This window comes from Rhinopithecus bieti, unplaced genomic scaffold (assembly GCF_001698545.2).
Source record: "Rhinopithecus bieti isolate Rb0 unplaced genomic scaffold, ASM169854v2 scaffold_37857, whole genome shotgun sequence".
Lineage (NCBI taxonomy): Eukaryota > Metazoa > Chordata > Mammalia > Primates > Cercopithecidae > Rhinopithecus > Rhinopithecus bieti.
In genome coordinates, this window is record NW_016816299.1 from 270,973 (window position 1) to 290,243 (window position 19,271).

The 19,271-nt window shown below is 37.6% G+C and overlaps 1 long non-coding RNA gene across 1 annotated transcript in view; it reads left to right on the plus strand.

Moving 5' to 3' along the window:
- Positions 1-18,866: 18,866 nt before the first annotated feature.
- Positions 18,867-19,271, plus strand: part of LOC108517018 (uncharacterized) — a 15,151-nt gene continuing 14,746 nt past the window's right edge. The window contains exon 1 of the long non-coding RNA XR_001881983.1: positions 18,867-19,012. This is a non-coding gene — a long non-coding RNA (uncharacterized LOC108517018). The remainder of the gene's footprint in view (positions 19,013-19,271) is intronic.

Consider the following 19,271-nt stretch of genomic DNA (forward strand, 5'->3'; position numbering starts at 1 on the left):
TAAAAAAAAAAGAATAATTAGAGAAAGGGGGACCGATACCAGTAACCAAATAGATAAATTATCTGCTATTTTTTATTCATTCATTAAACATACATGTATTACAAACAATTATATGTGTCATTATATGATAGAAACTACAGGAAATATGCAGAGTAAATAAATCTCCACATTAACGGAACATACAGTCTACAATCACAGTCTACAATTGAAGTTATAGGTCAACCTATGTATCTTAAAATAAAGTTTGTTGCTATAGCTTTCTGCTATACTATTTTAGTATACTTCTTCTCAGACTATATAGTCATTGATTTACTTGTTTCACTATTAAATACATTGCAATTGCTTTGAGAGTAGATATTATTTATTCCTGCTATATGTCATCAGCACCTAGCACAAAGTAGGCTCTCATTATCTGTTTTATGAAAGAAAAGGCTCTTTTCATTCAATAATTTTCATTCTCATTAATGTCAAGAATTCTTGATACAGAATCTGTATCTGAATAATTATTGTTTTGTTGCAAAATGTGATGATTTAAAGAGCATATCCTGTCTTATATTGTTATTTACAGTTTGGTTTTACATAAACTATGATAAAATATGGAGGCAAAAGAATTATGAGCTCCCATATTGTTGCCTTAACCTGACATAATAGACATTACAGTGAAACTTAATTTGACACAGTCATAATTTGTAATAGCCAATAACCATGGCTTGTATATCACTTGTCTTGTGCATATTAAGGTGTGCTTTGGGGTGAAAGTATACCTCCATATTATTTCACCCCAAAGCAAATATATACACATACACATGCACACACACACACACACACACACACACACATATACATACGTACACACCCACGCAGACTCTGTATCTCTGATTCTATACTCTGCTTTTGATTCCATGCTTGTACCTTAAAAGTCAGAATCTATCTCTTTTCGAGTCATCATCATCATTGCCTTAGTCCTTTCAGGCTGCTATAATACAATACCATAAATTAAGTGGCTTATAAAAACATAAATATATATTTTTTTTACAGTTCTAGGGCCCAGAAAGTCCAAGATTGAAGCACCAACAGATCTGGTGTCTGGTGAGGGCCCAGTTTCTCACAAACAGTTATCTTCTCACTCTGAGCTCCTATGGCAGAAGGAGAGAGGGATGTCCCTTGGTCCTCTTTTATAATGGCACTAATTTCATTCACGGGGGTTCAGCTTTTATGATCTAATCACCTCAAAATGCCACACTTCTTAACACCATCATATTTGTGATTCTGTTTCAACATATGAATTTGGGAGAACCAAACATTCAAACCCATAGTCGTCATCATCATCATCATCGTTGCTACTAGGTATGAAAGTGTTATATGCTAATCAAGGTGCTAAATATATTACATAAAATTATTACTTTTAATCCTCACAACCATTTGCAATTGTTACACTTCATGTTACAGACAGATTCCTAAAATGGTACACAAGATTTTCTGCTCCTATTGTGGATATCCTGCATAATACATGGGGTTTTACAAAGAAAATGTTTTACTCCTGTGATCAAGTTATGTTAGGTGGCACATAGGTGTCTTTAAGAATGAGAATTTATCCAAGTAGACTGATTTAATCTTGTTAACCCTGCAAGAGCAGAGAGATTGCTCTGACTGGTCAAAAAGAAGAAGTAAGAAATATCTATCCTGGCTAGCCTGAGGAAAACAAACACCCATGTTGGGTTCCCAATGAGAGCACCTGCTTCTAGGAACTGAGATTGTCCCTAGTTGATAGTTTTTAGGGAAACAGAAACCTCAGTTCAGCAACTGCAAGGAACTTCATTCTACCAACCACAAGACTAAGTTTGGAAGCAGATTTTGTCCCTAACCCTGCAACCCCCAGAACCTCTGTGAGAAATCAGTTCAACTGATGCCTTGATTTCAGCTTTTGTATTTTGATACCCAGCTGTTATATACCGTGCAGAGAAACCTACCACCCCATGCTTGACTTATGACTGACAGAACTGTGAGCTAATAAATGCGTATTGCTTCAAGCTGCTAAACTTGTGGTATTTTGTTACACAACAATCATGTGCTCCTCATATGTATTTTGCATTGTTATCAACTAGATAAGAAATACAGTGGTTAGTAAAGCATAATGGATAAGAAAGTGAGCTTTGCAATGAGACTTCCTGGGTTTGAATTCTAACTCTGTCATTTGCTAGTGATGTGACTCAAAGCAGGTGAAGGAGGTAAAGCATCCGACCTGGTACCAGGAACATTCACATGTTCAGTATATCCCAGCTGTCATTGTTACCTCCATGTCATTACAGACATTCAGGGTTTGGAGGAGAAATTTAGCCAAGGTTGAAAACCTGCTAAGGTGTGAATCCGGTTTATTACTCTAATCTGTGTGACTCTCCAATATCTGTACTTACCCTATGGAATGCATTCCACTGCCCTTCAGGATTGCCTTTGGGATAGTCTGGCATGTGTGTCTTTGTCCTTAGCTTCTCAGCTTCTTACTTCTCTGGCAAGTAACCTTGCCAATTGGGGAGAGAGCATCTCACCAATCTAGAGGAGATCTAGGTCAGAAAACCCAGAAATCCAGATCCTTTCCATATTCTTCATGTCTTTAGAACATCAGGTCCTAATATAATGAATAGTTCTTGGAAACATCCTCTGAAAAATGCAATGGGAATCTCCTGTTTTCTACCTTTTTCCTCTAGGACTTGTGGTGTGTTCCTGACCTTTTTTTTTCTTTTCCCTTTGCCCACCTTCACCTTCCTTTAGGAAATGTTAGCAATTAAAACCTCACCCTCAGGTATAAATGTCTCCTGCCTGCAGCAGACCACTAAAAGACTAATGGACCAGTCTCATTATACAGGTCACTAAGAGTAGCAGCAGTGTCCTGTAACCTGTCCCTACCTGTAGCAATTCAGGGGAAATATAAGATATACTCTTCTAAAACAATTTAAACCCTGAGTCAGTGGTGGAAAGTTATTAGAGAAGAACATTACCAAATAATTAATCAGGCTTTTACAATTGTGTAAGCCAAAAAGAGCAACTGTAAAATGGAAATTTAACCTCTACCAGATATCCAAGCAGGTATATTTTTCTCCCAGCTTAAAGACTTTGTAGTGATGAAAATGTAGACAAATTGATTGGGTTAGAAAGATAATCATCTGGTACAGAAGTAACTGCTAAAAGTTAACTAATTTAGAGGGCTCTTATGGAGAAGTGATAGCTGGAGGCTACAAAACCTGGCTTCTGCAAGTTCTATTGCACACACATAATTGCTTCAAGAAACAAATGAAGTGTTATTTATTGGCAGTAGGACCTGGATCCTAGGTGATCACCAGTGAAAAAGGAAACTGTGAAATTAATTTGTATTAAGCAAAACTGCATGCAATCCAGCAAAGCTGTTCTGTGAATTTCAGTTGGTATTTAGGCAAGTTATTATTGCCTCAGGCCTATTGAACACTGAAGCCAGTGCCTAGCCATTTTTTGCAACAGTTTTCCAGTTGGGTATTTCATTTTTACTATGCATTCATCTATAACGTATGATGAGAGTTATTATTATCTGTGATGGAAAGTAATGATACTATCAGTTGGGGGGAAATGTTTAAAACTTGCATAACCCCTTATTAAAATTCTCAATCAACCGAATTTATCTTATGCCTTAAGAAAATCATTTATTAGGAGCTTTAAGTTATTTATTTCTATTTTTCTTCAGATTCCTAGAAAAGAGGAAAACAATCACTCTAGAACTGTTATAAGCATGCTAACTAGGACTTCAGAGAAATGCAAAAAAAAGGTAAAATATCAAATTGTTTTAGCCTAAAGAAATATAAATATTCTTTTCCTCTTCAATTTTTTTCTTTTAGAATTGTATACAGTCGTATGTGAGCACTATTGCGTAAAACATTTTTTTTAATGGCTTTAGAAGTGGTTGTGAAGCCCTGATTTACAACATTTGTCTTTTCTGTCATGTGTATCCCTCCCCACCACAGCCAAGTTCAAGCTACCAAGGATACAGCACTGAAAGCAGGGTTGAGAAGAAATGCATACAATGGGCTCACTGAGCTTGTAGGTACCCCAGCACATCACTGATTTTATATCGTTGTTATCATAAGAACTCGAGTAAATTCCCTCAGAAAAATGGCTCACAACTCTTCTATAATGCATTGCACTCTTATTTACCTTTTACCTACATTATTATTATTTTTATTTACTTGTATGCATTTCTCATTAGAATGAAAGACTTATATTGGTTCACTCATTGCCATGGTAACTAGCAAAATTTTTAGATAGAAAAAGTACTCAATAAACATTGGTACGAAAATTTCCTTGAATTATCTCATTTTACTGCCTCCAATACTAATAGACAGGAGACCAAATTGAGCTTAATGCAAACCATTTTTAGGTGCTCAGAGTTCCTCAGTGCTTTAAGGAAAATCTCCAATGCAGATACCACTTTGCTTTAACTGCCAGACAGTCCTTACAGTTTGTTGCATATTGAACAAAACACTTATTCTCCAGGAAATGTGAAAGCAAGTGGATTTTAATAACAATCATATTTTGGTTGTTTATTATTATATACTTTTAATCACTTTTCATCCTCAAAACGACTCAGAGAATCACACATCCTTTTGTAAATGAACAAAAATAAAGGAAATAGTTTTCCAGGGTCATGAAGTTGGTCCACACTGGACCCAGGGGTGGTAGAAATAATGTTCTATGCCTAATTCACTCTTTCTTCTCTTTTGTCACATTCCCATCATTTTATTATTTAGCAGGGAGGTCTATCACACCTATTATCAAAGATGAGCCTTTTGCTAAGTGCTGGTACCACAAGGACATTGGTCAGATTCTGTTCTAATTCTTTCATATGTAAGCCAAAGTGGGTGCATGTGACTAGCATAGGCTGTTATTTGTGGTACAATAAAGTTACTAACATACTGTTATAAGACTAAGAGCATTGGTGGATTATTTTGCCTTGTGAATCAGAAGAGCTCTCACAAAGTAATTTCTTGTTCAATTATACATAGAGTGAAAGCATCTAAGTTTGAACATATCTTGAACATGATTTGAAAATACTGATGTTATTAACTCATATCTTTATATTTTGGGGTAAGGCTTCTTTTTTTAAAGAGTCACACTAAATGTTGTCTCTTGTCTTGTTTTTAATGCAAGGATCTTCAGAAAACCTGTTCTTTCTCTCTTCCAATTCTAGTTAAAAGCTATATGGTCAAAAAACACATGGACAGTTATAAATTGTATAAACATATATGAATCATTTTAATTATCTACTTTGAAGTATGGATGATTTTGTAATTTTTAAAATTTTCTTTCTAAATATTTTGTGGCTCTTTGAATTAAATGCTGACAGAGTAGGCATGATACGTATTATAAAACCATTGCAAGTATTGAAAGTCTCACAAAATACAGTTATATGAACATGATATAAGATTATAAAAATAATGTAACATTTATTGAATACTTTTTCACAGATTTCAAAGACAAGGATTTAAAATCTGAATACTATCCTTGTTTGTACCTGTATACATTTTGAAATTCTCTCCTCCCGCTCTTAATTGTTTCTCTGTATCTTTCAATGTAACATTTCTTCACCCCCCAAAATACATTTCTTATCAAATTTCTTACTTCTATTGTAAAGCAGAAGAAGAAAGAAAACTTTTCAAAAGATTTCAAAGAATGGCAGTCATTACACCCTCAGGGCTGGGAGTTGCTCCCTCTGACCATCTGGCTACCTAGTACTTGTTTCCTTTCCTTTTAAGGAATAACCATCTTCCAATGTGTGGAGTCTTGGTACAACCTAAGACAAAGTGAAAATCACTGCCATAGATACAAAGTGGTCACATTACCAAAGCGTGATCCTTCAGTCTTTCTCTGTCTTCAGTGGAAGCTTTGGAGAAATAACATCTGAAGCAATAACTCACTCACAACCAAACTGCATTTGGTTAAACTGTTTTCAATTGTCTTGATGGACACTTTCAGATGCCCCAGACTGCTATTTTCTATTAGGTCTCATTAATCTCATGCAATGCAACTCGCCCTGACCCTCTGACCTTCCACCCGTGCAACAGGAGAGACCAGCCACAATTAGTCTGCACCCAACATTATTTAACATTATTCTATTCAACATTATTTCAGCTGCTGCAGGACCATTTTCTTTCTCTTTCCTTCTTCCAATTGCTATCTGTGGGCCCCTCAGCCAGTATCTCTCTTTGCTCACGTATTCCTTATTAATAAACCATTTAATTACTTGTGATTCTGTTACGAGCAATGTGGTGTGTTTCGACATTGACACTTTTAAAGAGTTGGGGGGCAAGAATGGCAGACCCTGCAGGGGTGGAACAATACAAGAAATTTTATATCTTAAAGGGAAGGAAGAAAAACACAAACACTTGGAGTTTGTTCATTCTAGCAGAGGGGCCAAATGACACTTCTGGGTAGTTTCCATTACCATAACTGCCAATTCCTTACTTTTCTGGGCCTAGTTCTTCATCATTGCATTTGATTGTGTGCATTCCACTAACGTGCAGCAAATTCTCTTTATAAATAATCAGTCAAAGATTATGTTGCAACCAAAGAATTATAAATGAAACAATAGGTTTAGGTTTAATTATTTAGTTGATGATATGGTTTGGCTGTGCCCCCACCCAAATCTCAATTTGAATTGTATCTCCCAGAATTCCCATGTGTTGTGGGAGAGACCCAGGGGAGGCCATTGAGTCATGGAGGCTGGTCTTTCTCATGCTATTCTCATGATAGTGAGTAAGTCTCATGAGATCTGATGGGTTTATCAGGGGTTTCCACTTTTGCTTCTTCCTCATGCTTCTCTTGCCACCATCATGTAAGAAGTGCCTTTCACCTCCCACCATGATTCTCAGGCCTCCTCTGCCATGTGGAACTGTAAGTTCAGCTAAAACTCTTTTTCTTCCCAGTCTCAGATCTGTCTTTATCAGCAGTGAGGAAATGGACTAACATGGTAAATTGGTACCAGTGGAGTGGGGCATTGTTGAAAAGATCTGAAAATCTGGAAGCAGCTTTAGAACGGGGTAACTGACAGAGGTTGAAACAGTTTGGAGAGCTCAGAAGGAGACAGGAAAATGTGAGAAAGTTTGAACTTCCTAGAGACTTGTTGAATGTTTCTGACAAAAATGTTGATAGTGATATGAACAATAAGGTCCAGGTTAAGGTGGTCTCAGATGGAGATGAGGTACTTGTTGGGAACTGGAGCAAAGGTGACTCTTGTTATGTTTTAGCAAAGATACTGGTGGCATTTTGCCCCTGCCCTAGAGATTGGTGGAACTTTGAACTTGAGAGAGATGATTTAGGGTATCTGGCAGAAGAAATTTCTAAGCAGCAAAGCATTCAAAAGGTCACATGGGTGTTGTTACAGGTATTCTATTTTTAAAGGGAAACAGAGCACACAATTTTGGGAAATTTACAGCCTGACTATGTGATAGAAAAGAAGAACCAATTTTCAGGATAAAAATTCAAGCCAGCTGTAGAAATTTGCATAAGTAGCAAGGAGCCTAATGTTAATTCCAGTGAACATGGGGAATATGTCTCCAGGCCATGTCAGAGACCTTCATGGCAGCCCCTCCCATCACAGGCCCAGAGGGTCAGGAAGAAAGAGTGGTTTGGTGGGCCAGGCCCAGGATCCCCTTGCTGTGTGCAGCCTAGGGATTCGGTGCACTATGTCACAGCCATGGCTGAAAGGGGCCAACATAGAGCTCAGGCTGTGGCTTCAGAAGGTGAAAGCCCCAAACCTTGGCAAGTTCCACGTGGTGTTGAGCCCGTGGGTGCACAAAAGTCTAGAATTGAGGTTTGAGAACCTCTGCCTAGGTTTCAGATGATGTATGGAAATAACTGGATGCCTGAGCAAAGGTTTGCTGCAGGGGTGGGGCCCTCATGGAGAACCTCTGCTGGTACAGTATGGAAGGGATATGTGGGGTTGGAGCTCCCACACAGAGTCCCTTCTAGGGCTCTGCCTAGTGGAGCTGTGAAAAGAGGTCCACCACCCTCCAGACGCCACAATAGTGGATCAACTGAGATCAACTGACAGTTTGCACCATGCACCTGGAAAAGCCACAGACATTCAATGCCAGCCTGTGGAAGGAGCCAGCGGGGAGGCTGTACCCTGCAAAGCCACAGGGGCAAAGATGCCCAAGATCATGGGAACCCACCTCCTGCCTTAGTGCGATCTGGATGTGAAACCTGGAGTCAAAGGAGATCATTTTGGAGCTTTAAAATCTGATTGCCCCACTGAAGTTCAGACTTGCATAGATGCTGTAACCCCCTTATTTTGGCCAGTTTCCCCCATTTGGAACTGCTGTATTTACCAAATACCTGTATCCCCATCATATCCAGGAAGTAACTAGCTAGCTTTTGATTTTACAGGCTAATAGGTGGAAAGGACTTGCCTTGTCTCAGATGAGAATTTGGACTGTGGACTTTTGAGTTAATGCTGAAATTAGTTAAAACTTTGGGGGACTCTTGGGAAGGCATGATTGGTTTTGAAAAGTGAGGACATGAGATTTGGAGAGTTCAGGGGCAGAATGATATCGTTTGGATGTGTCTTCACCCAAATCTCAACTTGAATTTTATCTCCCAGAATTCCCACATGTTGTGGGAGGGACTCAGAGGGAGTTATTCAACCATGAGGCCAGTCTTTCCTGTGCTATTATTGTGGTAGTGAATAAATCTCATGAGATCTGATGGGTTTATCAGGGATTTCTGCTTTTGCATCTTACTCTTTCTTCTCTTGTTGCTGCCATGGAAAAAGTGCCCTTTACTTCCCACCATGATTCTGATGCCTCCCCAGCCATGTGGACCTGTAAGTCCAATTAAATCTCTTTTTCTTCTCAGTCTCAGGTATGTCATTATCAGCAGCATGAAAATGGACTAATACAGGGGAGAACAGAAACAAAATACAAATTAGAGCTATTTCTGAACACCCCCACTCACATGCACACATACATACGCATACCTACATACATGTTTTAACAGTAGGACCAAGACAAAGAATGTTTCCACTAATTCATAAAGATCCATCCAGTTTACACACCACCTCTGTGGCCACACATAATGTCTACTCTTATTCAAGAGAAATATCTTCTTTCTCTTAGCCTCCGTAACTCTAAACACAACCCTATATTTTGATTGCTTTACAGAAAATTGTAGAAATAACTGAGATTTATTTCATGCTTACTATGTGCCAACATTATTCTAAGAACGTTATATTTTTGTTCCTATTTCTTCCTTGGATCAAACGTTACTATTGTTATCTCATTATGCAAATGAGGAAACCAAATTTGGAAATAACCCACCTCAAGTTTCACAGTTAGTATGGTCAACACAAGATTTGCTTCAACTGTCAATGTTTTTATCATTATTTTACGTTGTACATAATTTGTTTTTCCATACTTTGTTGCGTGATACTCTTTAACATCTCTAAAGTGAGGCCAGGGAGTGGAGTGTGTATTTACACTAGACTTGTGTATTGCCCAGAACAGTGTTAACACATTTCAGTAGTTTAGCAAATGCCTATTACAAAATTTCTTGTAGATTTCAAAACACATAACTTGAATTCTTCACTTTTCAGTGAGGTATTTGACATAATTTGAACATTGACTAAATCTCTTTCAATGCAGGTAAAATATTTAGTCAACATATGTCCAAGACAAAAATAGGAGCTGCAGCTCTTGACAAGCACTCAGTGAATATATAGCATAAACCTATAAGTGAAGGAGATTAAGTATCTGCATGAAGAAAAGGGCAAAGGGATTTCAAGATTTTCAGCTGATAATCAGAGACAGGAAAGAGGATATTACTGGAAAATAGTAACCACCAACAAAATATGTCCCAAAGTGTACGAATACGACAGAGCTAATTGTCCCATGTCTACCAGCAATGAAGAAAATGTGATCTTGAATTTTCAATTCAGTTCTTCAGAATTTATGTAACTCTGGGAAGTTGCAGTTCCATTGCATAATATAGTATGACACTATGAAGACTTTTCCTTAAAAATAAATTGTATCTCAATAGTAAAAAAAAAAAAAAAGTTGATGTTAAAATATACCTGTTATCTGAGAAAAGCAAAATGGCCCTCCAGGTAGAACACTACACTATGCGCTCCAGGAGATAAGGTGATATGAATAGGGAAAGACTGGCAAATGTGATAGGCAGAGCTGGCTTTAGGCATTTGGGTTGCTAAGCAAGCCCACATATACCACAAGCTCCCCAAGGATCATTTTAGTCACTCATTTAGCATAACCTGGGGTTGGAATGTGATGTGTATCAACAAAATCCCAGCAATGTACCCATGGAAAAGTGCTCATTTCTCTTTCACCCGAAGCAGTTGAGCCCCATGAGCTCATGCAGGTTCTTCTTAAAGCTAAAAGAAGTAATGAAGTTAGTAATGGAGGCAATTAAGAAGTGATAATGTGACTTATATCTGTCACAGTCCAGATATCAGGAACTATTTATATTTAAATATCTAGACCCATATTTTGGTTACCTACCTACGGATAATGAGACTTCATGCTCTCAAGCCATTTTCACTCTTCAGATTATCTGCATCTCAGCCTTCTTGGTGTTTCAGTGTATTGATAATGCTGAATATACTTTACTGAATTGAGGCCAGTTTATGACTGCAGACTGAGAAAGTATAAAGAATCAGAATAAGGAAAATAATTAAATCTACAAACAAATTCATAAAAGTCAGTTTCAAAGGAAGTATATTTTGTGTATTTAAAGGCATAAAGAATGAAAATAGGCTAAATTAACCTCTACCTGTAACAAGTTACACATGGACACAGAGATGAGTCTAAATTGTTGATACCGGTGAGGACGTAACAGCACCATACATGCTATCCTCCTGTCCCTGGTGTCTTCTTCTGATACCCACTTCAAGATTCTCTTTTCAGATTTAAATTTTCTAATATCAAATTCAAATGACAGAGCAGATGCTGACCTTCATCCCCCAGGCATTTATCACAGGACAGATTCTGACTTGCTCATGAATATAATCTTATTCTTTGCAACTGGCATGTGGCCACTCTGAGTGGTGAGACAGAAAACATTTGGCCAGACATCCCAAAGTTCAACCTATTGTAAAAAGTAAAGTAGAGGTTCCTCTTCAAAGACTTTCCTCCCCATCTAACTGGGAATAAATAGTAACTTCTTTAGAAGCAAAATTTATTCAAACACCTGTGCTAACATTCTTAAAGATTTGCTAGATGTAATAAAGAAATCGGTGTACTTTATGTTCTTAGCTCCCACAATTTAGCCTAAATATCTCCCCTGTCTTGCTTATACTGGTAAGCAAGCATTAGGTCATAGCCTGTTTTTACTTTTCTCAGCATTCCACAAGTTAATTCTTCCCTCCTTTGTTCTCCTCTGCCTTTGCCTTTTTAAAAAAGTTCTAAGTTGCTAGGCAATCAGGACAAACACAGAATGTGAGATCCTGTTCCAGTCAATGGAAACTGGACACAGCAGTAGGGTGGATGTGTCAGGTTATAAATGACCCTGTCTCCTTTGTTTGATGTACTCTCATGGCAAAACTGCTGGTGAGTGTACCCTTTCTGCAGAAAGTAAAAAAAAAAAAAATGGCCTTGCTGGGGAAATTACATTTATGTTCTAGTGCTATTTCTTTATAGCACTAGGGAACAAGCATTTCTAACACTATGCTGCTTCCATTTTGTTTAGTTGGATTTTGTTCGGCTTTGCTTAGTGGTGGTGATATTGTTGTCCCCACTGATAGAGGCACTTGCTACTGCTCCAGTTCAGTCCCACAGTAGGTGAGCAGCAAGGATGCTTTCCCTGCCCCTCTCTTCCTTCTCCTTCCTCTACTTTTTTTTCTCTCTCTCTTTATCTCTTCTCTCCTTCCTCTATCTTTAAACATGCCTATAGTACAGCAACTTGAACCTTAAGTACTGTCATATGAGAGAAATATACTTGTGCATTTCCATTTCTTTCAGCCACTGTAATTTTGAATCTCTGTTGTAGTATCTCACTTTTCTTCTTAGATAAAGCAGTTGTTAGTGCAAGGAGTAATAGGGATAAATGGAGTTTAGTGTATTTTCAGAAATTCAAATGCTAAAGCAAACTAAATATGGCCAGAGGAGGACTCTGTACTTCTACATTTGAGTCCTTGCAGATGAACTGCAACCTAGCTTAAAAGGTGGACAAGACTAAAACCTAAATCTGGAGTATGTGCCTGTAACAATAGCTGAGTCTTGGTCAATCCCAGCAGCTGTACTTCCACCATTCATTCACCGCTGAGTGAATGCTAAGCTGTTAACTAATCCATTTGTTTGTGTACCTCACTTCTGAGTTCTGTATGTCACTTCCCTTTTTTTGTTGATAAATTTGTTCTGACCACCCACGAGGCATCCCTGGAGTTTCTCTGCCTCTGCTGTGATTCTGGGGGAGCTGCCCCATTGGCAAATCATCATTACTCAATTAAACTCCTTGAAATGTACTTAGACTAAAGTTTTTCTTTTTAACAGAAGTCAAGGCACTCACTTCATGCCCTGGCTTCCTTTTAGGGAGTCCAGGATTTCTTTCTAACTCCTTCCCTTTTTCTAAGTTGTTGTTTGTTTGGTCGTTGCCTTGGGTGGAGGAGGGGGTTGCAGAAATCAGGGACTGTTGAGGGGATGAATAGGCAGGGGTATTGTTGCTCTGCTACAGCTCATCTCCTGGGGGCATTTGCTAGGCTCCTGGTTCTCAGGGAAATAGAAAGACCTGCTCTGCTGTCTTGGGATTCCAGATCACTCTTCTTTCTCAGAATGTTAGTTACCAGTGAACCTTCCTGCTACTCTTCTCTCCAGGTCCAGCTGTATCTGTCTCTCTGGAGGAAAAACCAGTATGCCAATTAATTAGTATAGTGAAGATATACCTCCCTCATGCTAGTTTGACATATTGCATATCTTCACCAACACATAATAAAATTGTGGAGAGCTATTATATAATTTGACTGGCTTATCCTGTATGAAGACTAGAGTTTAATGTGAATGTTCCTAATATATGAAGTCCATGGAGTCTGGTTGGTCATCTGGTTCACCAGGATCAATCTGAAACTTATAGCACACTTGAGGTCCAACTCAAGTCCAGTGCTGAAAAAACAGTGAAGAGAATCTTAAAAAAAAAAGGGGAGGAGCACAGTGACAGGCCAAGAAACCAAGGAGATCTGATGTAATACGTTTAATAGAGCAAAATGTTTTTAAAGTCTAAATTATCAACAATCTAAGGAAAACCGGGGAAGTTGATCCTATGATAGATCTGAGTGTTCTATTTTGTCTTATTTTGTTTTGTTGATGCTATTGGTACAAAGTGCATGTTAGGTAAACATCCAGTCCACAAATTCAGGCAAGCACAAAATGTTTCTTTAATGTTGCACAATCAAACTATTTCTAACTTAAATTTAATTCTAATGGGTGGTGAAAAAATTGTCAGACACTTTAATTTCTCTTTACCATCTGGTTGACTTTCCTTAATGCATGAAAGGTTGGTGGCAATGATGCTTGCATATTAGGAATGAGAACATTTGCCATTATTCGCGATCTATCCAGTCTGGTATCCACTGAGTTTTACCTGTTCCAGCCTCATCCTTTGTTACATGAATGTCACAGCTATTACATGAATGTTGCAGCTATTCCCAAACAAGAATCCCCTCTAGGTCCAGGTCTAGCAAAGTGTTCTTGTTATTTCTTTTGAGGCCACTCTGATGCCTCTAGAAACTCTCGATGAAGCTTCAGGCCCTTTCTACATAGATCAATCTTAGCTTTCAACACTCCATTTCCCATGCCTTTCTAGAAATAGAATTTAATTTATTTGGAATATACTTCTGAAGTGAAGAATTAGTACCCTCCACTTTCAGACTTGAAAAACTATCTGAACTATCTCTACCCTTACATTTCCTTAGACAAGTTAAAACATTGATATTCAGGAAGACTCCATCACGAGGACCTTTTGCTTCCCCCTTATTATTCCTGTATCCAAGTTGGAAATCTTATTTATTTTCTACCCAGGGAGTGGGGAAACTAGCTCAGCTTTTTCATATATTCTTCAAAATCTTTTTCTTTTCTTTTCTTTTGTTTTTTTTTTGAGATGGAGTCTTGCTCTGTCACTCAGGCTAGCATGCAGTGGCGTGATCTCCGCTTACTGCAAGCTCTGCCTCCTGGGTTCACAGCATTCTCCTGCTTCAGCCTCCTGAGTACCTGGGACTACAGGAGTCTGCCACCACACTCGGCTAATTTTTTGTATTTTTAGTAGAGACAGGGTTTCACCGTGTTAGCCAGGATGGTCTCGATCTCCTGACCTCGTGATCTGCCCGCCTCCACCTCCCAAAGTGCTGGGATTACAGACGTGAGCCACTGCGCCCAGCCCCAAATCTTTTTCTTACACCTGGTCCTCAGCTTTTAAAACCAAAAAAATGTGTGTCCAATGTAAGGTAACCATCAAGAAAAAAAGAACTGCATTAAAAAATGCTTACTGTATTATTCATAATCCATTTACGCTGTACTTAAACTTCCACTGGGGTGGTCAACTCCAGCCCAGTTTCATTGAAAGAGTTATGTTGATTCCTACGTATTTACTTTAATCAGTAGGGGTGTGTGTGTGTGTGTGTGTGTGTGTGTGTCTGTATGTTTCTGTCTTGCTTCCTTACTCCCTCTCTGTTTACTCTTATAGGGAAAACTAACCTAGAAGGAATGATCCACCACCCCTCTACAAAAAAAAGTTTTAATCTTTTAAGTGCCTGAGTCTTGACTCTTTTGTCACCTTAGGAATGCCACTGCCACTCTGGGTTCGTCATCTCACGATGGGTCTTCTATTGGATTGAATAAAGTAAAGCCTATTATACAATGGAATAAATCTTTTTCCAACTTTCTCTTCCAGAATTCAGAAAATTCTGTCCATGTTCCAAATCTGAACATCAAAGCCAACTGATATCCTTTTGGGTCTTTGGGTCTCTAGTGTTGATAGTTCCATGTTTATTGGGAAGTGGTTCTGCCTAATATATGGCAATATTGACCTTAATGGGTGGGTGTATTTCTAAGCCTATGATCTAAGTTAGTCTATAGAATCAGCTTTGTGTTTACTTTATTGTCAGCTCTCCAAGAGTCCAGTGACCTGTGACAGCTGAATTATTGTGTTCTTTATGAAGGCTTCTTCCACCATAGGCCTTTATTGCTGTTTTTCTTTGAGCCAATTCTTCTCAAAGCAATTTATCATCTGTCTACCGAAACTAGTACACCCCCGCATCATTTAATTTATATGTTCCCTATGCAGTTGCTTCTAATAACCATTTAATTATATTAAAAATTAGGAAGATATGGACTTTTCGCAAAATTTTATTTTAAATAATAAAATAGCTTATGTAAAATTAGAGAAGAATTGAGCATTTCAGCTCGAGAGCTCTTACTCAACTGAATTGATCACCTGTATCTTAGCACATGCAGTTCTCTATTGCAGATACTTGTCTGCACTTTCCTCTACAGTTATTCAGTACACATATAGAAAGAGTTGTATTTTACACATTTGGTTCATCACTGTAGCACATGAAGCAAAGCTAAATGTGTTATGTAGATGGTGTCTACTTTATATTTCAAACTACTAATATATTAGAATGATGTGTAAGATATTGAAATAATCTCTACTAACACTAAGTAGAATGAATTGCTTTTTAAAAGATATTCTTAGTCGTCAAATATGAAAAGAGAAAGCAGTAAGTCATGTAACATGCTTGTTTTAATTGTTTGTGATTTTTTAGTAGGAACTCAAAGGCACATAACTCTATAAGCGATGTTTTTATTGATCAATGCCTTCAAGCAAATACATGGAGGCATGTTTATTTTCTCTCAGCTGTTATTGTTATCAGGATATGAGTGTCATCTCCCCTGTATCAAGTACACTTTGGAGAAATGTATTTGATGTCCTTAGAAGACTTGGTGTATTTTTTTTTTTTTCCTTTCAGGCTCTTGAGGTTAAAAACTCAGAAATTTGCCTTTGTGAGGAAGTACTTGAGTTTTAACATCACCATAAAGGATGAATTCAAAAGACAAGAATATCAGATGGTTCGTGGGTAGTGTTGAAGCTGGGCATGTTTCTAAATAACGGCATTTCAACTTTCTATGAATTAAATAGACAAAAACTATTTTGACACCGTCTCATTTTCTAACCTTCAACAAATACGGTCTGATTCTCAAAAAATAGACTCTCAGAATTTTAAGTATTGAGAACCATTACATATGGAGTAGGTGGAAATTTAATTGTCTTTTCTAGTAATTAATTAACTGTTGTTCTGATTAACCATGCTTATATACACCGTTCTTTCAAATAAGCAAATTCAACAGGAAACCACTTGTATCTCTGGATTCTGTATAGTTATATCAACCTACTCTGGTTAACAGCAGCAACAACAAATCACATGAAAAGAAAGGTGAAATTGTGCTCAATGACAACATATAATTGTCTTTCATGTGGTAACTGCATATTGTGTTTCTGTTGTTTATTCATCCTACATAAAGAAAGTCTCAACACTTCCGGTATGTAGTATAGTAGCCAGCATTAATAAAACATGTAATAAATGTTGACTGAGTATGCATAGAATAGTCCTAATTCAATCAAGAGGAATGGATAAAGGAACAAAGAGAATAAATGACCACAAGATACAGTACTATTGAAATATCCAAATTGTAAAGTAATGGGCATTTAGGTTTAACTCTTCCTAATATTGGACGAGGTCACAGTCTCCATCTTGAGATCTTTTTAGTAGGTTTCCATTCTTTCTTACAATAAAAGTACTGTGCATTTTTTTTCTCAATTCCCATGTTCCTTGTTTAAAGGCTGTAGCTTTTTTTCTTCACATGAAATTGTTCTTTTGTTTGTAAAAACAGGTTTCTCTTTTCCTGCCTTTCCTAATTATAGTAACCCATATTTAACTTTACCAAGAAACATTTTTAAGTCTTGTTCAAACTGTAGTTAGTTTTACTGGGGTTAGCATTGTTTCAATGAAAGCAATTAACTAACTTTAATAAGATGTTAGTAATGATTTTAGATTTGCTCATCCACGTTCTTCATGATCAGTGATGCCAATCCATGTACTCAAGAAGACATAGGGTATGGCTCACGTGCATTATTCTGAAACCAGTCTCTATGTTAACGTTAAAATTAGTTTACAGCGTGAATGTGTCTTTGCAATTCAAAGGTGGCCTGGATATCTCCAACTGGATTTATTCTATATTTTAAGTGAATTCTTTATTGCTTTCTATCATAGACTAGAGATAAACTATGCAAAAGTTCACACAGTCATAGAATCACTGATTTAAATAGGACCTGAGAGATCATGTAGACATATCTTCCCTGGTGCTATTAAGCACCTCTCTGTGTACCTACTAAATCACTTATTGCTTAGCACTGGACATTTATGTTAACACTAATATCTGCTTTAACTATGGGCTCACCGGAACCAGCTACTAGGAATGTTCAGCTCTATATTTGTGTTTTACATAGATAGGTATAGCTGTTATTGTTGTTGAGTGAAGCCCTTATTAATTACTTCATCCATATAAGTTATAGCTACCAGGATGCTAAGAAAGATGAGGGAAAAAAAGGTGACTTTTAGTATTGTTCTTTTATGCTAAGTCAACCTTGACCCTAAGTTTTATGCTACGGTTTACTGATAAGGAGAAAACACTTATCTAAAAAGTCAACTTTGACTGGCATATTGATCAAATTAACAAAAGTGCAAATGTATTAATTTGCTACTGCCTCTGTGATGACATCTTATGGTTCATCTAACAACCCTTCTTTGGATATCTTCACGCCTGTAATCCCAGCACTTTGGGAGACTGAGGTGGGTGGATCACAAGGTCAGAGGATCGAGAACATCCTGACTAACATGGTGAAAACCCGTCTCTACCAAAAAAAAAAAATACAAAAAATTAGTCGGGCATTGAGGCAGGCACCTGTAGTCCCAGCTACTTGGGAAGCTGAGGCAGGAGAATGACATGAACCTGGCAGATGGAACTTTAGCAGTTAGCCAAGATCCCACCACTGCACTCCAGCCTGGGCCTGGAGAGCAAGACTCTGTCTCAAAAAAAAAAAAAAAAAAAAAAAGAATGTTACACACTTCTCATCTGGGAAGCCTTCTCCGCCCTCCTCATGTAGAGATGAGCCCCAAAGCAGCTATTTGTATGTGGCCTCTAAAAAAGCATCAATCATATGAAATCAGCCTGTATGTGTTTTCTTGTTTTCTTTACTACTTGGGGCCTTTGAGACAAGAGCCTAGACACAGTCTCCTTTTTATATATCACGTGCAATGGAGTGACTGGACTATCGTAGGCAATCTGTAGATGCCAATAATATTGAAATTTGTGTATTGCATTGAGCGCAAGCAGATGCTTCACTAGAAGTTATTGATGATATACCTGGTACTCCTACAAGATCCCTGAGATGATCAGCTAGATGTCCATAACCTTGGGCTATCTCCTCCCCTGGGCAATTTATAGACAGGAAAACATAGCCCTCTCACATTTAAGATTGAATATAACTCTATTAGTTCACAAAACAACTATGAGTTCAGGTTCCTTAATTATAAATTAGTTTTCCAACTTGTATTATTGTGATTATTAATACCAGGTTTTGTAAGGGGCTCAGTAATTCTAACAAATTAAAGCATGAAGTGAAAAACAGATATAGAAAATCAACTCTCAATATGCATAGGCTTTACCTGTCTCAGTGATTGCATGTATAAATACACTACTTGCAAAATTGTGCCCCTGAAAAGTATTTGAAATAGATCATTGATATATTTTGTCTTAGTTTTTTTTTTTTTTTTTTACAGCTGCAGATAAAGTAGAATTATGAAAATGATTAGCCTCAGGTCTGTCATCATTCATCTTGAGCCTGGAATGGCAGAAGTTTGCACATATTATTGTACCACATCCAGCAATTTGCTTTAATGGAATCTTGTGAAATCCTGTCTGATATTTGATAGGTATGAATTTAAGCTGTATCTTCATGTAGAGTACAGGGATGAAAAGGAGTAGAAGCTGTGATCTACAATTACTGGCATCATAAAACATGAGCATGACTAGATGTAAGTCAGTGAAGAAGATCATTTATAAGGGATGGCTCTATTTCTGAGAAACCAGAGTCATCATATTATTCGTGCGTAATTTAATTAGTGAATAAATGATTCAACATAGATGCTTGTGCAGTATATATTGAATTTACAAATAAACTAAAAATAAATG